Consider the following 26585-nt stretch of genomic DNA (forward strand, 5'->3'; position numbering starts at 1 on the left):
AATAAAGCTGCCATGAAGTAAGACAGGTTTCCAAATATATTAACTCCAGACCACTTTCATTCTTCTTAGAGATATTCACTCATGTCCAAGCATTCTTGCGAAGTTATTCAAGAAGTGTGAAGTGGTTCTTATGTAAAGTCTGAAAGACTTGAGTTGCAAGCCCAACACTAAAATTCACTAACAAAAGGACTTTGGGCAAGATAATGAAATAAGCCTACCTCATTCCACAGTTATATAAATAAGATGATATGGTAACCCCCTAGCTTAATGCCTGGCATATGATCATCATGATTGCATTTATTTCTATACAATTTATGTGACAGAGCTGGGCTTTAGTACCAGGTTGTTTAATTATAAATGAAATTTCCAATCCACTCTACTAATTTCTATTATCATCGTCATTGTTGCAGGTGCATTTTTAAGCATGTTTTTTTACTCTCCTCCAAACAGCTCCGGGCCTTCTTTTCCTCCTATGTATCCTTCAGTGCTAATAGTCTATGCCACATAAAAATGTCTAAAATGCTATATCGTTAATTACTGCCATGTGTTTTTCTTTGTGGGAGCTGGGAGGTTTTTTCTTCAGGATGATATCATAAACTTCTCAAAAGAGAGAAAAATTTATCATTTAATTCCTTTTGGCAGAAGTACATTTACTGTGAAGTGAATGAAGCTCCTGCCTTGCTCAGGCTCTTTCCAAGACCCTGGAAGAGGACATCAATGCACTCACATGGATATATGGTTTGGCAAAATTGGCAAAAGCAATATACCCTTTTTCTTAAAGAGGGTGCCCCATACCAGATCAGCTTTAGGCCACACAGAACCTGTTTTCATTACCACTTCTGGGCATTAACTCGAAGGGAGAGTTCATTTATTTGTAAAGTTGCCTTCAACTTGAAAATCTCTGACACTCTAATTTTTTTGAGACAGAGTCAATGACTAGTTCAACAGAACAGGTCTTCAGTTCCCAGTACGTGCTGGCTAGCTGCACACTTGGGCAAACACGGAGACGCATGTTGCTTCCTCTGCTCTTAATACTGAAGAACAGCTAGTCATGTCACCGGCAATCAAAACAGTACTTAGAGATTGTAGGGGCAAATAAAAACAGAGACATTAGTGACTGTCAGGTTTGAGATACTGTTTTTTAAATAAGCGCTGGGTTAATGCAGGCAAAGTAGTCTATGGAAAGGTAATGAAAATGTAGTTATTTTTCTTAAAAATAGAGAATACATTTTTGTGGTGGGAGAGATTTGACTACTTAAGCATGTTCTCAGCAAGAACAACAACAAAATCATATTGACAATAAGCAGAGTGTGAAATGCTTTAAAACATTACCTCTAAACCTGAAAAAAGTCTGTGAGGTCGATATTAATATTCCTGCTTCATATATGAGGTAACTGACACCTGGCATTAAATAACTGCATTGTAGTCATAGAACTGGTAAAAGAAAAGCCAGGATTATAACCTAGTCTGTTTGACTTTCAACCAGTTGTTCCTATTGCACATATGCTGTATACCAAAACTGAAAATCTTGGCTTTTAAAAGGATGAAAGTAGTTGAAAACATGTTTATTCATCAGGCTCATTTCTAAGGTCAAATTTCTTAGGTGCATTTCAATGAGGTCGGATCCAGGCTCTGGAAACTAATAAATCTTGGTTATACAATGCAACAACTTAAAATATTTTTTGTTAAGTAATCATTTTTCACAGCAGTTAGTAAAATGCTTACTAAGACAAAACAATAGTGGGACACATTTTTTAACTTGGGTACTTTTCAAGACAGCTTTAAAAATGATGTATGACTTGTATTTCAGAACTGTGCCTAATATACTATGCACTGAAAACAATGTGCATATTTTTTCATTGTGTTGTCATTATTAATTGGTGGATATACTATCTTGGCCATCTCCCAAACATTCTGGAAGGATTTTTATTCTTATTTTCATTTTGGGGGTATTTGTGAGCATAATGCATTTCTTATTGATGTTGAAATAAAGAAAGCCATTTTAATCCAATTAACTTTAAAAATCATTTGCTGTAAGCCCCTGAGTATCAAGGGGTAAAGATGAATAAGACACAACCCATTCTCTCAAGTAGTTACAAATCTAGTGCAGGGTTATCAAATGGAGCATACATGGGGATTATTTTGGATGCTTTTGAAATTTGTGGAGGACCTTCCTCCAGACAATCTTAGATATAATGTTAAATAGAGCCTCAGGAATCTACATTTTGAAGATGTACTCCAGTGATAATTACAAGGCTTTTCCTCACCTCGAGAAACTGATCTAATAAAAAAGACAGACACGTATACAACTAATTGCAATATAAAATATATTAAAATAAGCACAGTAAAGAAAGTTGTAAGATAAGGCAGGATTATTTCTTTTCATTGTCTCTTTTGGATTAAAAAATCACTGTTATAGTCATTCTTTATGAAGACAATTAAGACAAATGTATAGCATCTAGAAAAAGACCCCTTTCATTTATCCATACATAAAATTACTTAAAGTTCCATATACTACATCCAGTACTGCTGATTAAAGTAGACTTTTCTCAGCTACAAAGATAGTTTTCTGCTTTAAAATAATTATGAGGGTAAGTTTTATTTTTGGTGCAGATACAGACACGTTTTCTCTATATCTGCATTGTTATTCAGTAATAATTTCTTCTTAGGTTCTATCTGGATGTTTTAAGCTAGCGTAATAGAAATCTACTGAAGCTCTGGCATTTTAAATATATTATTTGAAATGAAATCAGTATATCAATAAGATGAAATGTGTTACAAATCCACACAAAGCAGAGACATATGGCATTTGAATGAATATGAATGCCATTCTGAGTAGTCAACTGTGTATGCTCAGTGGGAAATCCTCATGGTTTTGTGTCTAGTCTCTATCCAATGTGGTCTTTATATTTGGCTGAATGACAGGCTCTTATTTGAACACAGCTAGAGACTGACTCAGGTTCTGGCTACCCTGTAATGAAATTCACTGGATTTATATAAGCTTTTGCACCTTAAACAAAAGGAATATGAAGAGTTATATCAACATTAGAATGTGAAAAGGAATAGCTTTTGGAGTAAAATCAACAGTTGAGAGCTGTTGAAGCATTAGTAGATTTAATTATTTCCAACATGTTCCATGTATTTCTGTCAATTATCACTTCCAACAAGCAAACAAATTCTGCTATATTTCATTCATTTTAAATATCCCATAAAAGTAAAAATTAACCATATCTTAGTGTATGCATATTTAAAGGAAGAATTTATTTATAATTTAAATATGCTCTTTCAGGATGACAGATTGCAAACACCTCAGATTAGGAGTCATCTCTGCACATAGCCTTGCATGATGGGGGCCTCAGTGTATGTTCACTGAACAGATGAATAAAAGAATCCCTGGGTTCAGGAATAAATACATCAATTAAAATATAGGCATCCCTTAAGGCCATATTTTCTTCTTTTTTGGAGCCTTATTTTGGGCTTTGTATCTATACAGGTCTGAACTATATGAACAATATAACTTGGAGAAAGAAAGTTTTTCCTGTATTTCAGTACATACTCTTTCATTCCTTTGTCAGTTTTTGTGTTTTTTAATAATAGTCCAAGTTGGTGGCTTTCCAGTACTTTTATTAATGTTAATTCTTACAAAAATGTTACAAGCATTCTATATACAGTAGAATTATTCAGAGAAAAAAAATAATTTCTCCAAGCTTATATAACTACATAAAAGCCCAAGAGGGTTTCTCTAGCTTTCACAAATGTACCTTCAATTACTCAGACTAAGTGATGTCTCTCCCCTTTCCCTCCTACATATTTAAGGTCCATTTTAGATACCACTTAGCACTTGAGGATATATTTTCATCTACTTTTCTTTTTGCTGTGTCTTATCTATCCCCGCACACAATTGACTTTTGAAGGGCAGAGACTCAAATTTCCCTCAAATATAACTCCAATTTTGAAGATGTTCTCAATCACCGAGACTGTATAAAGTCAACCTGATTTATCCATGTCACCCAGCCTTTCCAAGCATGCCCAGTCACTGGGACCAGAAGAGGAATCTCTGATATGCTTCTTGATTCTGTCATTTTCCTTCAATTCACTAAACTGGAAGTTGCCATAGCAGTGACCAAAAAACAGGAATGTAAGTGAAAACTGACCCATTTCAATTTAAGAGCCTGAGACCCGCTGCTGCTGTTTTAAGAGGTGATTCTTGGTGAAAAGAGGTGAACAGGAGGTAAAACATCTTGGAGATAGATTTCTGATTACAAGATCTAACATGTGACAGAATGCTGACCATTCAGATTTCTACTGTAGTCCCTAAGGTAGTCAGTATTTTGTTAAGTTCACTATTAACTTTTCCATTTAAGTGTCTAAATTAAATCACATTGACAGCTCATGTTGGTAATAATTTCAGCATTTCTTTAAACAAAGTTTCTCTAACTCTGTTCTTGGACTTTTTATTTGAAATCTGAAGTAAATGGTTATAGCAGAGTAACAATTTAAAAATTTAAAAAAAGGAGGAAGAAAACCTCAACTGCATTTTAAAATGTTTACTTTATAAGAACTTAAATAAATCAAAGGGAATCCCTAAGTTTCTCTAGGCAGTGTTAAACTGGCCAATGAGGTCATGGATTACACCTTATTAAACTTTGTATAACTAGTGCCCAACAGCACAGACACATAAAAGGATAGTTAGAATTTGGTCAAATGAATTTAAAAAGAATTATAATTCAGTATAGTAGAACTCTTCGACTAAAGATAGTTGTGATACAATCTTTCACACTACATTTCTAGTGAATTCTTAAATTAAGTTTCTCAATCTTTTCCAAAGTAGGTACTGAATCTGAGGAAGGATGAAATGGAATACATTCCAGTCCTGGCTGTTAGTCACTGTCTTCTACTCTGCTTGAACTTATAAGACATCAAACCTCCCTAAGTTTTCTCATATGTAAAATGGTAATAATTATAATTTATCTACATGCTTTACAGGTATTGTGATGATATAATGAGATTCCACATCTGTATACACTTTGAAAATTACAATGCAGGAGGATAATATAAATTTTAAATAATTTCATTTTGAAGACCCAAAAAATTACCTCAATAATGATAGCACAGTATGTGTAATCTGTATAAATATTTTTTAACTAAATAGTGTTGGTTTAGGTTGCAAAGTAGTAGGAAGATTGCTGGGCTTGGGGACATCACTGTCATCATTATTAGCATTTTAATACCTGAATTTACATCTCATCACTGGCACTTAGTAAGCATAGGACCATAAGTAAATGGCTTAACTCTCTGAGCCTCAATATTTTCATCTAAAAATTACATGATTTTGACATATCTCAGAAAGGACATATCTCATCCTTCACTTTTTCCTCTTTCCCCTTCTCCCTTGCAGCTGAAATCACTCAAGTGTCCCTCAGTGTCCATTCTCCTCTTTGTCCTTTTAGTTTCTAGCAGGCCATGTGGCCATGCAGGTAGAAATTTCATTATCTGGACTCCCTCTAGCCTAAAGTTGTGTGACTAAGTGCTCATCAACAGAATATGAACAGAAGTGATGGGTGCAACTTCCATGTTTTATCCTTAAAGTGAAACAACTTGAGCTTATTCATCCATTTCACCTAGGAATTAAAATGTGATACAGGAGAATCAGATTGAACCATGCAGACAAGGCCACCATCTGGCCTAAGGAATGTCAGAGCAAAGTAGCCCTGCAGGCTCAATCTACCAGGGGAGTGTCACACAAGAGAGAAATACACTTTTATTTTGCACCAATATACATTCCCATCACCAGTGCATAAGGGTTCTCTTTCCTCCACATCCTGTCCAACACACGTTATTTACTGTCTTTTGGAAAATTGCCATTCTAACAGGTGCCAGGCAATATCTCATATGGTTCTGATTTGCATTTCCCTGATGACTGTTGATGTAGAGCATCCTTTCATATGTCTGTTGGTCATCTGTATGTCTTTGGAAAAATATCTAATGAGATTCCCTGCTGATTATTAATCAAACTGATTTGTTTTTTTTGCTTTTGAGTTGTACAAAATTTTTATATATTTGGAATCAACCCTTTATTGGCTATATGGTTTGGAAACATTTTCTCTCATTTGGTAGGTTGTGTTTTAATTTTGTTGATGGTTTCCTCTACTGTGCAGAAGCTTTTTAGTTTGATGTAGTCCCCCTTGTTTTTATTCTGCTTTTTTGCCCATGCTTTTGGAGTCAGATAAAAAAAAAATCCTGGCCAAGACCAATGTCAGGAACCTTGCTTCCTATGTTTTCTTCTAGGAGTTCTATGGTTTCAGGTCTTACATACAAGACTTTAATCCATTTGAATTAATTATTATGCATGGTATAAAATAGTAGTCTGATTTACTGTATGAACAACAGATATTTCTCAAAAAATTTCAAGTAGAACTATCATATCACCTAGGAATTCCACTTCTGGGTATTTGACCAAAGAAAATACCGCACACACACACACACACACACACACACACACACACACACACACACACTACGTGTACTACTGAAATACTATTTTGAAATACTACTGAATATACTATTCAGTATATTCAGAACACTGAAATACTACTCAGCCATAAAAAAGAATGAAATCTTGCATTTGTGACAACATGGACTGAATGTAAGGGTATTTTGCCAAGAGAAATAAGTCAGTCAGAGAAAGACAAATGCTGTATGATCTTACCTACATGTGGAATCTACAAAACAAACAAACAAGACAAAACAAAATTCACAGATACAGAGAACAAAATGGTTGTTGCCAGGGGGCAGGGTGATTGGCAACTGGGTAAAATGGATAAAGGGAGTCAATAGGTACAAACTTCTTGTTATAAAATAAGTAAGTCATGGGATCTAATGTATAGCAGGGTGATTATAGTCAATAAAACTGTAGTGAATATTTGAAAGTTGTCAAGAGTAAATTTTAGAAGTTCTCAATCACCAAAAAAAATTTGTAACTTTGTATGGTGATGGATAATAACTAGACATTTTGGTGATCATTTTGCAGCATATACTGAATTATGTTGTATAACCTGAAACTAATATAATGTTACCTGTCCATTATACATCAATGAAAAAAATGAAACAAAACAAAAAATTGCAATTTTGTTCAATTTACTGTATTTGGGGGTCTGCCTGATTCATTATATTGGTCTCTATCCTATTTACATAACCACCCTTTCCCTTTTCTATATCTTCACTTTCTGATCTTATTCATTGAGTGCATACCTGGTGCCAGGCACTTAGGTATATATTTAATTAGAAAACTTATGTACAGTGCTTAGCACAGTGCTTAGGACAATGATGATAAGCAAACTCTCCTCTTCACTCACTAAAAACCAAGGCCTAGAGTTCCACACAGGAGAGATAAAATGAATAGGCTTGACCATTATTCATGACCATTACAGGCAGGAATCAGACATACAGTAATAAGCAATTATTTTGAAATACCTTAAACTTATTTAAAGGCAATTTGACCAAAGCCCAAATATGAAGGAAAAGAATGAATGACACCATTAAAATCCAAGAAACATTATTTTTTTTGGATAAAAGAGCATAATTTAACGAATCAAATTTCTAAAATATAAAATACATATTATCAATAGTTTTGAAAATGTTCATGGGAAAATATTAAAATAATTGCTACCTGGAATGCTGCTTGTATAATGTCTTGATCAACTATGGTGAGCATATAGTTTTTTTTCTTTCATTTTTTTGGTTTCTGGTTCATCTGTTTTAAGATGAATGGGAAAAACAGCTAAGATGAGAAAGGGGAATGCTAGTTACATCTGTCTTTCTTTTAAAGTCAGCTCTATTAATTTCATTGAGAATAAGCTTCATAAGGACAGATAACATCTGGTTTTGATAACCATTCTTCTATCAATGTCTAGCAAAATACCCAGTCATTAATAATAGTTTCAGTAGCATTTATTAATTACCTTTGTTATTATTAATAAACAGTAGTAATACTGCTTACTACTTTAATGCTTACTATATGCCAGATTCTGTCCTAATCACTTTATACATGTTAATTCATTTAATCCTCATAACAAGCCTATGAGGTAGGTACAATACTTATCCCCATTTTGCAGAGGAGGAAAAGAAAGAAAAGAGATTAAGTAGCTTTCTTAAAGTCATACTGCATTACAATGCAGAGGAGCTGAATAATACTCCTGGATAAGTAATTTCCATATAGTTATGGTGATTCATTCAATTGAATGATTGCTTCCTGTATATAAGAGACTTAAATAAAAAGGTTTTAAAATGAAGCATATATACACCAAACAGAATGGCTGAAATAAGAAAGACTGATAAAACTGGTGAGCATTGAGGCAAACCTGGTGAGCATAGTTGGCAAGAGTGTAAAAAGGTAGACTACTTTGAAAACTATTTGGCAATCTTTATGATCCAGCATATTCCGCTAATAGGTATTGACCCAAGAGAAATGTAAACATACAGCCACAAAATGATTTGAACAACAATGTCTGTAACAACAGTGGCTCGTGGGGGAGGGAGGGAAGAGTTAGAGCAATGATAGCAAAAAGGCACAGAGGGACTTTCTTGGATAATGAAAATATTCATTATATTGATCTGAAGAATGGTTACAAAAGTGATGATTGTCCAAAGTCTTTGAGCTGTACATTTAAGATCACTGTATTTTATTGCATGTAAATTATCCCTAAGAATGTATGATCGAAAAAGGAAGCATACGATATTAAGATTAGCTTTAAGAAAGAAAACTTTTCAACAGTAGACACTGCTAAGAAAGGAAGGGGATTGAAAAACCCTTTGGGGAGGAACACAAATGGGGAGGAAAATAATGATTTTCTTAAAATCAGAGTTAGAAATGAATAACATGAAATAAAAAAAGTGACTTGAAGTTTATAATATGAATACAGGCTGATGTTTTATATTTTATATTATTAGAGGCATTTATTAGAAATTTCAAAGTAATTACATAAAACATGATTAAGAATACTTTGATATGCATTGATACTATCTCCTTTTGTTTCAGTTATTTCATATTAGGAATAGTTCATGAACTGAAATATTTCAACAAAATATAAACCAAATATAAGAATTCTATTTTGGGGCATTTTTTTGGACTTAAGATAGCAATCTTGTGTTATAGATAGCCCAAAATATGTATTACACACTGGTGTAAAGAAGCCTCAAAGAAAAAGCAGTCTTTCAAAGGGATTTGTATAAGTCAGTATTTACAAGCAAATAATAAAAATGATAGAGTGCACTGAAGTATAAAATGCTTATCTAAAACATTGCTTCACAGTATCCTCTTCTACTTAACAGTTTGGAGAAAGAACAATGACAGTAGACCTCAGGAAACAACAGGTCAACTCCCCAATTCCTGTAGGTAACCATTTAAAATCTCCATTTAAACCTCTTGAGTAATGATGAACTCTCAGTGTGTAAGGAAAGCCTTTTCTTAGAAAAACCTAGTTTCCTGACCATCCTTTCTCCTAGGGTGCCCAAATCTGCCTTGCTACATAACTTTCCATTCATTCACATCATTTCCTGTGAAGCTCCCTTTCTGGTAAGCTTTTCTTGAAATACATAATATGGTCTCCAGATATTTTGCCATCCCTGTCAACTTTCTCTTGGGGGAAAAAATGTATTTTATTTTTAGTTGAAGTATAGCTAATATAGAGAGTTATGTTGTTTTTAGGTGTACAGCATAGTGATTAAACAACTAGATTATGAAATGCTCACCATAATAAGTGTATTTATCTTCTGTCAGCATACAAGAATGTCACAATATTATTAACTATATTCCCTCTGCTGTACTTTTATCCCCATGCTTGGGGGTAAAAATCTTACTTTTCAGTGACCTTATTGAAGTTCCTGACCTAAAACACTTATTTTTTTTAAACTTTCGAACTGTTTTCCTAGGTTCATTTGAACACTGGGAGGTATTATATACCATTCAAATCCCAGTCCAGTATTTCTTAAGTTTCCAGCTTTCATTACATGCAATGTGGTATATTTCATAGGGTACTTACTATTTTCTATCTGCTATATGTATGATATATTTTAATCTCATTGTCTATATTGAAACCTCCTTTAGGACATTTAATCCACATTTGTTGAAAAGAAAAAAGGTGCTAATCATTTTACATGCTATAATTAATTCAAAGCATCAGAGTCTGTGAATTTAGCTTTAAATAAAGTCTTAATGATTCTAAGATGTTAGAAATCTTTTACTCAAAAGCTTCTTACAAAATCATGTGAGTACTAACCTGTTTTACCTATATTTCTTCCTGGTTATTAGTTTTATATAGGCCAGTCAATGCATACTTATCTTTTATTCATTCAGTATTATTGTCTTTTACATTGTTTGATTTACCTGAATTTTCTAATGTTCCATTGTATGATTTGTAAGTAATGCCATTTTACACTTTCTCTTCAATAGTAGTACACCTGTTGCATATGACATTTCCAAAATAAAATAAGTACTAATGCTTGCAGGCATCTTTGTTTTGTCCTGAAGTTCTAACAGGAATGTTCTCCAGATTTACCCCATTAGTATTATGCTCTTTCATAGCTAAGAATATATTTGGTAAATGCAGAAGAGATATAAATAACATATTTATAGATTTCTGTTTAAATTCTAAATTACTTCTAAATTTAAAAAAAAAGGTCTTCAGGGAACTGAAATAAGAGGCAGGTATACATGCACTAGAAATTCCAGCACTGCAGAGAGATTCTGAAAATAACTTTGTGTTTCTGAATGTTTATGCTACTTATCATTCCTAAAAATACATGAAACCCTTTCAAACTGTTGAAGATGTTTTTGTCAAACACATTGGAAAACACAAACCTGATCATTTCTGTTATGTAGTAATAAAAGTAATCACAGTTAATCTTTACTGAGCATTTTATTTTCTGCATTCTGGGCACTTATATATAATTATTTTACATGGAACAGCCTCCCAATAACTCTATAAGATTATTATCTTCATCTTACAGATGAGGAATCTGAGGTCTACAGAGGTTAAGAAACTTGTCCAGTGTCATATTTCTATTAAGATTGGAAGACAGATTTAAAAATTAGACTGTCTGCAAATTTAAGAACCTCACTATCAAAGGTTAATATGAGCTCTGAAAAGTGAACTGTAAGACTAATTGCATTTTCCTACACTGTATACTAATTAGTATACAAAATGGTGCATCTCACAAACAGTTTGAACCATGAAATAAAAGGGGCTTAAAAAATTTCACATTTGAAATGGAAAGAAAAAAATCAACAACCTGAAGAAATTGAGATGGTTGTTTAAGCTGTAATTTTTCTCATAAGAGCACAATGATTTCAAAATACCAACCAAATGAAAAATGATATAATATAGTTTTACAAATTGGCAGACACCCAAAGTAAGATGTCATACGTGAAAGCTGATGCCCAGTTTGCAGTACAGAAAATGAAAGTCAAAGAACAATTACTTGCTGGTCAATCAGTGTGAGGATATAATCTATAACAAGGAAGTATGTTCAAGGTTGTAGTTTGAAGATGTAACTTATTATCACTGAACCGTTATATAAAATGATTCTGTACTAAAAAGTAATCTTCAGGTTTTAGTTTTCTAAGGTTTTCCAGCTACAGGGAGAATGTACTGGCTTGCTAAAATCAGTATTCTAGTCTATTTGGCACATATATTTCTCTGTGTAAGTTAAAAAAATGTCATCTGACTACTGTATCAGTATCTTTTCAAGTGTGGGTGAAGAGAATGAGTCCCTAGGGACCTGTTCAAACCTTGGTTTGGAAACAGCAAAGCTGAGGACTGACCTGGATGAGTTCATCTGAGTATGGGCATATTATAAGGTTTGTGCTGAATGTCTCTTTCTGGGACATTTTAATTTCAAGAGCCCTTTTGAATGTGTAGTTGACCAGCCTACAACTTCTATCTAAATGGCATAAGTTTTGTTTCAAAAGAACAATGGAGTTCAATGATCTAGGAAATTTCTTATACTTTTTGATGGGATGATAAACTGGTAAACCTTTCAGGAAAGCAAATTAGAAATATGTATCATCAGGAGCTCCAAAAAAGTTCATGCCCTCTGATTTAGCAATTCTTCCAATAATCTAGTCTAGAAACTAATCAGAGATGCAGCCAGAGTAATATACAAACATGTTTATTAAAATTATATTTCTAAAGGAATAAAGGGAGGGAGGGAAGACCATGTGAATGTTCAGCCTTACAGAAATGGTTATATAAAATTTGGTACAAATATATAATGGAATAAATATCATGCAACTATTAAAAATCATGATGTTGAAAAATATTTAGTAGGATAAGAAAACACCTAAAGCATAGTTGGCTAAAAAAGGATAGAAAAATGACATACATCCCATGTTTAGTATTTTATTAAAACTTATGTAAACTACTAAAAAAAAGCTTAAATGCATATACTAATTATCTGTGGAAAGTAGAATATAAATGGTTTAAAACAAGGTCTTTTCTATTTCTTTCTACAATTAGTATAAGATACCTAAAATAAGATAAAAATACATATTTATAAAGGACCACTAAAGCATTATATTTGTATGTTTTAGAGAGTATTCCATGCAATTTAAAAGAAAAACATTTTTAAAGCATACCTTTTAAAGTTTGATTACTTAATTATATGGCCTTTTGACATCAGTGAACTAAAAAGTAATTATTTATAAATAAAATCTGTATTTATAATTTGTATACATATCAAAAAAAAGATAGATTTTAAGTTTAAATTTTTTTGGTGTTTTTTTGTTGTTGCATGTAAAGATACTCTTTAGTTTTTTTTTTTTAACGAACTTTGAGATAATTTATTTTCTTTGTTAGATACTAATCTTCCCATGGCATCTGCTCATTTGGCTTACATTTCCACCATTGAACCAGTGACTGAAATCCTCCCCAGCTGTGATTTATGATCTGTTTATATACAATCTGCCAGACCAAACTGCCGTAATTCCTGCAAGATTCTCAGGTAAGAGGAAAGTGAGGTTATATAGCCTATCCTTAACCTCCATATGCTAATGTTTAAATCTGAGCAAACTACAAAATTGACCTTGGATGTAAAAGAAACAGAACAGTTCTAAAATGAACCATATCTGGGGCTTTGGAGACATACTTTACAGCTGGATTCAAGTTTCATGTTGTTGGGAGGCAAATTAAAGTATGTACATCACATCAACAGACTCTTAGCTTCCTGTAAAAATGAAGATCTTAACTGAAGAATAAAAAAAAAAGCTGATGTGAAAATATAGTTATTTTTAAGTAGGTGTTATATAATTTCTGAAAATGTATGCAAGTGATTTAAAAATTAAGAGTAGACTGAAATGAAACTATGTTTTCTAGGCTTGTAAGATTTTGTGATTAAGTTTTCTTTAAAATTTCTTAGGGAAATCATTACATAATCTAATACATATAATCTTCTATCAAAGATGTAAAATACTGGTTGGAAAGGCAGTATGTTATTGAAGTTTTAAAGCATTTTTAGTAATAGCTTTAACTCTTTAATAGGCTATATTTAGCATTTTTCACAAAGTAATGGATTCTATGATAATTATATTGCACAAAAATCTGATAAGTTAAAATGCATACTGCTTGTTCAAATAATATCTGTTATTATTTTAATTATTGGCTTGAGAGCTCAAACACTAACCAGTGCACATCTAACATCATTTAATGTTATGCCAGGAAATGGCTGCTCCTGGAATATCATCATATAAATTAACAAGTCAGTTCATTTTAGTAGACAGGGATATTCACCCAATTAAAATCACATACATGCCTTTACCTATCACAACATCAATGTAAATAAACAAAATACAGATAATACAGAACATAGATCAATCCAGATAAGTTATTCCTTATTTTTTTTATTAGGATATCATTGATCTACACTCTTACGAAGGTTTCACAAGAAAAACAATGTGGTTATTACATTCACTCTTATTATTGAGTATCCCCCTCATACTGCATTGCAGTCACTGTCCAGTGAGTAAGATGCCAGAGTCCCTATTTGTCTTCTCTGAGCTACACTATCTTCCCTGTGACCCCACACACACCATGTGCATTTTTTAATTTACTTTTCAATGATTATTATGTGACTTTTATCACTGTAACATAAGTTATAAAAAAATCTACTGCCTGAAATATTTCATAGAATTCTATTTACTGCCTTCTGAGCCATGATATATGAAATATGGTGAACAGGAAAAAAATAAATGCAGCTAAGAAAAAATAATGTCCCAAGAGAGTTGATATTATTAAAAATGTAAATTAAAATTAACTGAGCAATTTGTACATTCCATGAACCATGGTAAATGCTCTAAATTAATGGTTTCTCACCAAATTCCTGATTCTCATTAGAAAGCCATTAAGCTGGAACAATTGTTTCCTCAGATGAAGAAACCTGAGTAAGTAACTTGATAAATATAGATATCTTGTTAACATCTTATTAAAGACATTAAGTGACTCATGTAGCTTCACATAGCTTGTTAACTGATTGACTGAAGGCTAGGACTAAATCTTTTGGTGTCTCAAAAGATATCATAACTATTTAAATCTAAGGAAATCCAAGTTTTGAGAGAATAAGTAACATATAATATCACACAGCATGCTGTCTCAGTGGGATAATTAACCCAGGCAATTCCTCAATGACTCTTGGGGATTAAAGGAATAATAATAGAGGTATAGATCTTTATATTTGTTTTTATCTCATTATTTTAAGAACACTGGTGAAAGATCAACCGATTTTTTAAAACATTTTCATATACAGCAGAAGATATGTTTTAGGTTTAAATGAATATGGCTAGACACAAACCTTCATTAAATATGAAAGTAAGCTCAGAAGATGATGTGAAAAACATTCTCTTTAAAGAAAAATGATATAAATATGAATCTACTATAGTCAATTATAAATCATAAAACAAATATGTTCTCAATAATAAAATCTCAAAATCATACATGATTATCTATTATAAAATTGATGTATATAATGCAATAAAATATCTTATATTTGTTAATGTTGTTCCCTTCACCCACAGAACTTTTGCATTGTGTGCCCTTCTCCCAGCATAAGATTTTAATTCGAGTCCTATCATACCTTAGGGGGTGGATGACACAACAGAATAGAAATAATAGTCTAATTCGGAGGTGAGGTCAGGGCATCCAAATTAAAAAAAAATTGGAAATATGCTTGGCTAGGCAGATGGAGCTATTCATCTGTTCTATTCCTCCTATACCACCAACATTCTGGGTAGAGGTCTCCTACACTGGGAAGGAAAAAGCAGCGGACATAGGGAAATGTGCAAACTGGTGACTGATGGGAGTCTCAGGGTAGGCGTGCACACAGGCCTCGCAGGCCAAACCCCACGTGGCATCTTTGGGTTGGATAATGAGGTTCTTGGGCCTTATTTCTTGTAAGACATCCGTGTGAGCATCAATACTTGACATAGTCCTACACACCGTCCAGATGCAGGTGAAGAGGGTAGCTTTTAGCCAAGGTAAGGAGGATGGAGCAGCAAACTCCGTACTGGTGCTTCTATCAGAAAGGAATGAGGATACCTCAGTGGATTCTACAAGCCTAAAATAAATGTTACATTTTAACCATTCCCCTGTACTTCCTCACCTCTGCCCTGCTCACAAATTCTCCATCTTAACTCTGGCCTGAATTCTCTAAACTTTAGACATTTAGATAAAACTCTAGATAAGATGGGAATTTATATTTCTTGAACATTTGAATTTGTGACATGAAAACTGTATCATTTCATGGATTATAAGAGCTTCACATAATATTTCTCCATAGAATTAATTGAAATATTTCAGCAGGAAATATGGGTCACAGAACATGCTGTAGGATTATATTAACATTACATCTTTCAAAAATTTCACTCTAGACTCGAAATTCTCAATAAAATTGTACAAGCTCACTATTTCTAAGCAATACAAGGACAGATAATGACCCTGTCAATGAAAACAATATTTTTGTATCTTTAAAGATTCATCTCCAACTCAATAAATGGCATTCCTATAAATAAAAAAAAAACATGATTTTTGTGTATGAGGCTTACGTATAATACACCTGTGTTCTAAAATTTTTACTTGGTATCCGAAGATAGAATAAAATAAGTTAGAAGCAACAAGATAACATGATGTAAGAGATGCAAGATACCATCAGTTATAAGAATTTCTTTAAGAAATGAGGTGTATCATAATTTTATGAATACTGAAATGTAGTTATCAACTAAGCAAGTACTGATTGAAAAATTAGTATATTGTTCTTCTGATTACTAAATATGTTCTATAAGAGTCTAGAAAAAATTTAAAATGTGCTATTGCCATTCAGTATAAACTTATTTAATTACTTAATCCAATCCACCAACACACACACACACACACACACACACATACATGTATATAGATATTTTGGGAAAGGTTGGTGTACAGAATTCTAAAAAAAGATCCTTTTCTTGATCTAAGTTAAGAATATTTCCTCTAGCTATACTACTTTGATATAAATTTCCCATGAGTATATCATCCCTTTTGTGATGTCCTTAGCACACAAAAAACTTTTGATCTATAATTTGAAATAATTATATTTTTTGATCCATGGAGTAGATTTATTCACCAATATGGAGGGTTCTGGGCAAATAGCCAGGACTGATAAACTTACTGGATATTCTTTCACAATAAATTGGTTAACAGACATCATGATTTATAAATTAGTCTTCTCTAGGTTTGGTGAGTGGGAATCAATGCGAAACAACCTTCTAAAGTTTGACAAGACTGAAATTCTGAACTTGCAAAACTTATGACTAGATTCTTGATCAGGCTCATGTCCAGACATCAGGAAGAGCTTTTGTTCCAGGTCCACTGCCTCTATGATACCACTTAGCCCTTTCTACTCATTTGCTTCTATCATGCACTTTTTAGTCCATTAATTACTCTAGAGTACTAGCTACACATAACTTTTCCAACTCTAATATCCCCTTCAAACAATGCATTTTCCTTCTTCTCCCACAGCCTATGTTAGTCCTCTCATTGTCTCTCATTGTGCCTCTAAGACAGCCATCCATCCCTTGTGACCAGCGATACATCTGAAGTGTCTACAAGGTTGTTATTCCCCTGCTTAAATGCTGTTAGTAGTTTCCAAAGCTTATGCGATTCACTTCAACCTCCAACTTGGCCTTTAGCTTATAGGATATTGCAATCTTCACTCATCTTCCTAATCTACATTTGGTCCTTGTTATTTTCTCTCATTACATCCCGTTTTTTCCCTCATTCTTCATTCCTTTTAGCAGAATTTGAGGTTATAACTGTTTGTGTGTTTGAGTGCATTCAATTATACTTACAGGGTGACTCTCAAAATATTTAATCAATATGACATGGCACAGACCAGTCAGAATGGATGATAAACTAGGTGTTACTCCTTTAGTTGCTGAGGGGAAGGGCTAGGTGGCCAAGGAAAGGGGGGATCATTCAGGAGACTGCTAAGAATATGGAAATATTTCAAAATTCTAACAAGTGAAATGGATGTACCAATGTGTATCAGGTGAATATTACTCCCAGATTGCTGATGACTCAAGGGGAATCCATGCTAATGAAACCAATTCACCATCTTTGTTTCACTGGGCATCAGACACCCTCATCCTAGAAAATGTCTCTGAGGCAGTGAGAACTCTATCAACTCAATTGAATTGATTTAAATGTGATTAAAACTGGTTTCTGCTTCTCCAGTTTTAAGCATATTACTTTCTGAGTAGTGTTTTTCTTCTCAAATGAGAGAAAAACATGTAGTTCCTTTCAGAAACCACGTGCTATATGTCTGTGTTTTTGTCTGTGTTGTTCTCTCTGGCTGGCAGGTCGTTCAAGAGGCTAACAGCTGTACATTCCCTAAGACTCAGGTCACACGCCACCCCATCAGGCACATGTGTCTGACACAGGACCCGTCTCCCGAACCTGCTGTCAGTCTGCCCTAGGTGCTTATCCTGTTTTTCCTTAGGAACCTCACAAATGTCTATTATAGCAGCTTACACATAGTTTTTTAAGTAAACTTCAATTATTTAATTCCTTTCCTATGATCTTCTGAAGGACAAAACCATTGTTTGCATAACCTGTATATGTAGATTCTAGCTCAAAGCTGAGTATATACACACTGTTTGAATAAATAATTGATCCAATTAGGGAATCATTGCCACTCACAAGCAACATAACATACATGTCTACCCACGATGGGGCTAGAATTAATAGTAGCATATTTCTATGAATGAAGAGATGGTGGACAGGAGTGAAGGGATGAGGAAAAGGGAAAGCAACTCATTAAGTTTCACACCTTTAAACAAGGCAAACATATTAGATTAAAAATCAAATTCATTCCACAGATGAGTTTTGTTTGAGCCATATTGTGTTTTAAACATTTTGGAATTTAACTGCTCCTAAGAAGGCACAAATACTTAGTTCATCACAATACACTGCCTCTTAGTGACGATGCCCACATACTGGTCTCATTTATATCATCTGCCATTACTTGATGCTTTAAATTCAAATTTTAATTGGAAAGCCCTGTGACAATAAAATAAATATTATAGTAGATTACAAAAATACCTTATATGAAAGGTTGCTGAGACAAGCAATATGACAGATGAAATTCTGATAGTTTGGTATTTCAGTAGATGCCTTAGTGAATTTGGAAAATATTCTAGTTACACATCGGTTTTAGAGTTCCTCCTTCTCAGAAAAAGCAGCTCAGTTGAAATATTAAGAGTTTATATACGCTTCAAGATAATATTAGTTAAATGCCTCTTAACTCAGGGACTGGAATAAGACTTATCTATAATGTGTGATGTGAACCATGTGTTTGTAGACCAACCACAAAATAAGGACTATCAAACTTTTGACTTATTTGAAATAGAATTTATCAAGTTTTCAAATAAATGAATCATTTCAAAATTCTTACTGTTTTGTTAGGTCTGAAGCAGATAAATTAAATCATATGAGTCACCACAACAGTAAAGAAATAAACATTTGTACTTTAATTGTAATTAGCACTGGATTGCAGTGTTAAACAATTAGAGATTATACCATCCTGAAATATCAGTGGGAGAGTGTCAAAAATGATGAGTATTCCATGTTTACAAAAGACTCTGCCTGTGGCATGCTGTGTGTTTTTGTGAATCATTTATCTTCTAGCTTTAATATGCCATAGTACGAAATATTACAAATGTGATTCTGCATGACAGAATAATGAAACACTAAAGGGGATATATTTAATGACTTTTCCATAAGAACTTTTCCAAAAAAAGTTATGCATATATACAGGAAACTGCATTGCTTTTTGTTTTCTTTCCATTATTTCAAATACTCTCCCATATCAAGTTCTTAAGGGAAGACCACTCATTTTATAGTAAAATTTTGTAGGTAATGCTTTCTCCCTGTGTATGAATAACCGAGTTTATCCAAGGAATTATTTTCTACCTAAATAACAGTAGGGGAACAGGGTAAAAAATAATTTTCTAAAATTTGTAATGAATGAAAAATGAAAAGTGCACTGAAAAGTAGGGAACTTTAATAATAGAGGTGACATCTAAGGTACTCTGATGCATTAAAAACCATAAAAAAAGAAAAAGGAAAGAGAAAGAAAACTGTAGCATATCTTTGTTGCGCAATTTATCTTACTTTTTTAGGAACATAAAAGATTCAAATTTTACATTAAATTTATAGTCCTCTTTGGAATTAAGTGAAATTACAAAAATCCCTATATTTCTACAAGCAGAATCTTGAATTTAAGAAAGGTTAGTATACTTTCCTATACTTTACTTCGCTAGCTGCCAGCAGTATATTCTTCAAATTTAAAAGTAGATCTCACATGTTTTTTTGAACGGAGCAGGACCTCGGAGATCACTTAATCAAAGCTTTTCATCTTAATAGATCACGAAAATGAGGACCAGAAAGCTTAAATCACTTGCTCAAGGTCACATGGCCAATTAGAAGCAGATAAAGGACTACAATCCAAACCTTCAGGCTCCCAGTTCAGTTTTTTTTCCACTATTCAACAATAAATGTCCAATCTTCTTTTAAATCAGTTTATTATTGTTATCACCATTGACTTTATGACTTTGAAGCTTACTTCAAAATAATCTTCAGCAACCTGAGGCCAACTGGTATTAAACAGCTTGATGGGGAAACCACTGAACTTATCTTGGTAACATAAAGAAAAAAATAAAAGCAAATGGGAATGGGAAAAATACTAACACAGTAGAACAAGATCATCATTTAAACAAGTTGCAAAATGTCTAGCCTGATGGTTCTGCACTATATTTTCCAAAGGTTTCTTTTGAATTATTAAGCATTATTTATTTCCTATAATTGATTTTAAAAATGACAGAACATCATCATTGATATCATTACACAACAAATGTAAGCAAACATTTATTATAATGACCTAATAGATCATTTGACAGTTATTTTGAAAATTCAGCTAAGCACATTTTAGAGCATATTATCATCACTTTTTTGGAAGCTGAAAGGAAATAATTTTGTTTAAAGTGAAAAGTGAATATAATACAATGGAAAGTTATGTTATATAGATATGCACCTATATATATGATATGCAACTTATAATTTCAGCTTTCTAAGTCACAGCTTTATAAAGAGTCTGAAAACATGTTTTGATGTTTGACTACTGATGGATTCAAGTCACGTCACCCCCCTTCCCCGGCTGCCCCACAGATGGGCAAGCTGATTAAAAAGCCCAAGTTCTCTCTCTTTCTGCATGAGTGGTAATTTCAAACCCCATAAGCACTGAACACAAGGACCATCACAACACTACCACCCTATGTAAACAATAAAACTCCAAAGCCAGCCTCCTTTTCCTGCTCTGTCATGCCATTTTGGACCTGTTTAAAAACCTGCTCTGCTCCAAATAGTCTCATTATGTGAGTAATAAAAATTTTCCTGTTTCCTTGGTGTTGGTGTGGTACCATCAGTCTCAAATTCAAACCAAGTGTTTTAATCAGTTGTAGAGTAACTACAACTGATAAGAGTGAGGATGGTGTCTAGGTAATGACCAGCAGAACCAAGCAGCGCAGCGCAAGGGCTTTTCTTCTCTTGATTTGGCTTAGTAACTGCCTGTTACCTGCTAACAATCCTGCACTTTGAGCTCTGCTGCCTTATGCTGTATTTACTGAGTTCTACTGAAATTCTATCACTGACTTAATCAACCTACATCAGAAATTTGAATAACTGCCATGTAGAAACAAGATTTAGGGCCCCCCTTAAAGTGACGCTGGATTGTGTGTCTTAGTGTGGACCTATCTGGGTGCCTCAGGACGCATGAGCTGTGACAAATCCTAGGTTCAGGGAAGCACTCTTTTTTGGACTGTTGGTTCTGAGTCTCAACCAGTCATTGGCCCTTCTTTCATGTGCTCAGGAAAAATACCGATACCCTGTGTACTGTAGGGGTCTCTTGGGTGACCAACTGTGCGATAGAGCAGCTACTATGTGGCGTGCTGAGGTCCACACACCTAAAAGCAGATGACTCACTAAAACTCTATAAAAATGTTCTACATTGGTGCTGCCCAGGCTTCTGTGCAACAAAAATCATGATTCTCAGGCTTACAGAGGAAAACACTTAAGGCACCCATGTGGCACACCTAAGAATGTAATTCAAATCCTATTTACTCTGGATCCTTAAACCCTATAAAGCAACAATTGTTAGGGGGAGGCCTCTAACCCTGATGTTACGGACTTGACACTCTCTGAAGGAAGCTTATAAACATGAACAGAGTAAAGAGCTCTCCTCTCCTCTAAAGTATATCTAGTAACAAATAAACAAACAAACTAGATAGAAGGTGAGGAAACAAAAAATTTTTTAAAGAAAGGCCCACAATTTGATCCAATTAGAAATCCAAAATTTACTACAAGAATTTATAAAGTGAAAATATAAAATGTATCTAATTGGCTTTTTCACCCCTACAACATGGATTTTGACTTACTTTATATTTACTGAGATGCACAAACTGACCAATTAAGGCCAACTGTCATGGCCTTAATTGATAGGCTCAAATTATAGTTATCCCTAGGGATCCCACTACATTTAAACAAGGAGGGAATACCCTATAATCTAAAAGAGTTACAAATATAAAGTATTACCACTGGTACCATTAGAAAGAACTATTGATTCTCAAGGCACAACAATGTTAAAACCAGTGAAAATTACTTAGGAATTTTTGGATTTCGAGAGCAACATGTTCCTGATTTATAATTTTACTTAAGCCCATTTATGCTTTTACTAGTAACTGGTCTACCCAGAAAGAGGCATCCTAAAAAAAAGTTTGTAGAATCTTTTTAAATTTATAATAAAACAGGCGCTGCCCTCAAAAGACTCCTTCACTGTAGAGGCTTTAGCAACCACCTCTCATCTCATACCTTGTGGAGTCTATGGACCACCCACAGCATCCATAAACTGGTGCTGGATTTCTGATGCAAGACTCTCCCCCACCCCCAGTAAGTCCCATGCCGTATGCTGCCACAGTCAATACTGCATACTGCGATCTCCTAAAATCAGGTTTCATAGGATCTGAGTCCATGGTCCTCTGTGTCCAGTTGCCCATTATGCCTTGGGCCAAGGACTTAACACCCTGCAAGTTTGGTATGGCCAACCAAGCAACCAAGTCTTCCCATTAAATTGGAAATGATACCTACATTATTAGAGACAAACCTAGGTGCTCTGGACTATCCCACCTGCATGAGGGTGTGGCTTTCTCTGTCCTTAGTTTCTTGTTCTAGGTCATGGTTTTGCAAGATGTCACTCCTCTTCTGAACCCCTTAGCTTCCCGAAGAGCTCCTTGGGATCAACTGAGTTAATACATTATGGACATTATGTTAATACATTATACATTATGGACAGTATAGTCACCATCACCACACATGATTGAATGATTGAACTCCCTGAAGAGGTTCTGCTTTTAATACCACAGCTAAGACATCTAAAAGGTGCAAATGACCAGACTTTGGGCAGTTATCTTTACAGTGAGTACCCTGGTCAGCAATCAGCCCCAGCTGGACAGTGTTATAGACCCTTGGGCCATTGCCAGTTGTCTGGCCATGTGGTGCAAGGTTGCCCCTTATAGGGTATACTTGTCTCAGACCTACCCAACATACAAAATCAGTGCTGCATATGTCTTTACATATATCAAAGCTACAACACGAGGCCTCTCTCTTTTCAGAGTTCTAGTTGTTATTGATAGTTACCAAGGCACTTATTTCACTTCTCACAATACATAATGCTGAGCTTTGGAATAAGGCATTCAATGGAATTCTCACCTACCTTACCAATTATCTGGATAAAAGCCTCAGGAAGTGTCATTGGCTTAAATAAGTTCAAACATGTACATTTCACTCATCAGTCAAACACCCAGACCAAATTGTGATAAATTCTGTTCCATTTTTGATGTTCAACTGCTGACAAGTTTCAAGCCCTAGCCTTCTTCCCCTTCAAGCCAATTCCCCTTTTGCTCATATCTGGGCAAGCCGATAAGAAAGCCTGGGTGCACTCCCCTTAGAAACAATGGAAAGTCCAAACTACATGAACCCTGACCAACACGTGGGAGCTTTCACTCCAGCACCACCTGAACAACAATAAAACCCAAAGCCAGTCAGCTCTCTTTTCTCCCTTAAGCAATTTTGGATCTACTAGGATCCAATTTCAGATCCTGCCCTGCTCTTCTCAGAAAGCCCCACTGTACGAGAAACAAAGCTTTTCATATCCTCTTAGTACACATATGGTTTCATGAGCCTTGACATCCAGACCAAATCTGGATTGAGGGATCCTGTTCTACTTGATGACCACCATGGCTTCAGAGCTAATTATGCAAATAGTATTCAAATAAATAAAATAATTATAAATTCATATGAAAATCATATTTTCATTACTCTAAGATGTTAGGCTCAAAAAAAAGTTTTCCTTTCTTTTCTTATAGGCACTAAAATAACATACTCATTTCTGCATATTGACATTAACACAGGCATCAATTTTAAAAAGGTTAGCGAGCTCCCTTTTCTTTTCAATATATATTCAATATATTACTGCATATCTAACAAGAAATGATAAATAGTAAATACAAGTTTTGACTAATAAACACACATTTTGTAAATATTATTTTTCACTGTTAGATAAGTAAGCAAATTCAATATTTAGGAAAGACTAATCATTGATTTTGACACAATTGTACTGTTAAAAAAATGAAGTGTCATAGACTTGAAATATAAAATATAAAAAGCTTTTATTGACTGTAAGAGTTCATTCATTAATGAGAACTTCACAACAGGAAAAATAGAATGCCAATAAAATGATTTACTCACCTAATGAGAATACAAAAAGAATCTCAAAAACAATTTGTCATCAAAATATGAGGAAAATTAGTGACAATTAATTACTGAGGTAGGTATAAAGACAGATAATAACAACATAAATTATGTACAGAATGCTGAATGGAATAGATCATTTAAAAACAATTAGATAAAAGATCAAAAGGCAAATGGTCAAATAAATGAATTTTAAAGAAGCGTATACACAGCAAAAGAATGGCTATCAATTTTGACATAAAAGATGAGAATAGCTAGCTAACTTTTCATATGCAGATCAAAACTACATTAGCACATTTTAAAAAATCCAGATATTCAAGAGAAAAAAACATAAGTGTGCACATTTATATATAGTGTGCATGCATGTTAGTTTCAACCCATCGGTTTTGCTTTTTTATTCTTAAGTCTAAGGAGACCTAAATTTCTAAACTACTTTTCATAGACTAATAGTTTACCCCAAATTGTGAAACATATATGGCAAAAATAAATTGTATTTAACAATCATTATGTAGTTACCTAAATGTGTAAGATGGAAAGGGAATACTAAATTTAATGAATGTAGTGACAATTAATTAGGTATTTGACATTTAATCACTATCATTGTTTTTAACATAATGTTATGGTACAGTTTGAAATTAAAAAAAATTATAACTATTTTGTAGGCAAAGTCATAGGGAAAGATCTTTCTAGATTAGGAGAAGAAAATTACTGCAATGGGAAATAGAAAAAATAATGGTTGTGCATGAGAACAAATATAAATTATACAGAAGTAGAACAGAAGTTCAAGGTGACTATAGACACTTAAACAAAAAACAAAACAAAAACCTTCTCCCTCAGCAATACACAAAGGTTTTAGTAACTCTATATGTGTTTTGTACAGAGTAGACTACACTGACAATAACTCTGTGGGCTTTAAGGATTCCATGAATTTGAAGTTTTTACAACCAAGAGATGGCAAAAACAAGATACAAGAGAGGGCAGATTAAATGGGAAAACTAAGAAAGAAAAAAACTGAGAGTGGAAGTTTCTACATGTGGAAGTTAGTGTTGAGAAAGAGTAAGCTTTGTACCTTAACAAGAAAAACAACAAAACACTAAGGGGTTGACTTTTAGGAGGTAAAACTCTCTGGAAGGCTAAACACAAAATTAAGTTACCATAGACTATCCTAGATAGTCTCAAGGTGATAACATGCTTTTGAATTCTCTGAGAAATCTGAATACCAGTTTGCATTCTACACAGATAATATTTGATACATGCATTATAGAGCAATTTATGTTAATTACAATTTTCTGTATAAAACTGTAGCAATATAGTTTATCCTCTGTAGTATGCTATCGTCCCCAAACTCATACCCACCCAAAAGCTCATGATGTCATTATATTTGGAAACAGTCTTTGCAGATATAACTAATTAAAGATTAAGATGAAGTCATAATGGATTAGGGTGGGCCCTAAATCTAAGAACTGGTGTCTTTTAAGAAAAGAGGAAGGAGATATACACAGAAACAGAGACACACAAACGGGAAAAGGTCTTGTGGAGACAGAGATAAAGATAACAGAGATGCAGCTACAAGCCACAGAATGTCAGGAAGTGCTGAAAGCCACTAGAAGCTAGGAAAAGGCAAGGAAGGGTTCTTCCCTAGTTCCTGCAGGAGGGAGTGTGTCACTACTGGTAACTGGGTTTTTGAGGTTTAACTTCCAGAACTTTGTAGGGAAGCGGCCCCCCTTCCCCTACTTGTTCTACAAGGACAGCTGTCTGCTGCTTCACCCCAGATATGCCTGGCCTTGACAAACCTGAAAACACAGCGTGTTGTACCCATGGGAAAGGAGCCAGATAAGGGCCTTGAAGGCCAGACACCTGCCCATGAAGGCCACACGCATGCACGTCTTCAAATACTTCTGTAACCACGAATTAGCACGATAGCAGTTTGAGAAGTACAGCTTGATGCAGAATAAAGCAGCCTCCTTGAGCACCCTACACTCCATGACGACTCCCGCTGCCTTCTTTGCTCTTCGTTTTCCCCCAAAACCTCAAAGGCAATCCCCGGACCCCGACAAACTGTGAGAGAATCAATTTCTGCTGTTTTAGGCCGCAAGTCTGTGGTACTTTGTTATGGCAGCCACTGGACACTAATATATTCTCTTTACAGACAATCCGTAGAATGTAAGGAGTGAACGATTGAAAGGAAATAGGGGTGGGAGA

General features: G+C 34.2%; 1 protein-coding gene across 5 annotated transcripts in view; it reads right to left on the reverse strand.

The window, feature by feature from the left end:
- CSMD3 (CUB and Sushi multiple domains 3) overlaps positions 1–26585 on the reverse strand; it is a 1174595-nt gene that overhangs the window by 204497 nt on the left and 943513 nt on the right. The gene's annotated exons all lie outside the window — the stretch shown is intronic.

This window comes from Manis javanica, chromosome 2, assembly GCF_040802235.1.
Source record: "Manis javanica isolate MJ-LG chromosome 2, MJ_LKY, whole genome shotgun sequence".
Taxonomy (NCBI): Eukaryota; Metazoa; Chordata; class Mammalia; order Pholidota; family Manidae; genus Manis; species Manis javanica.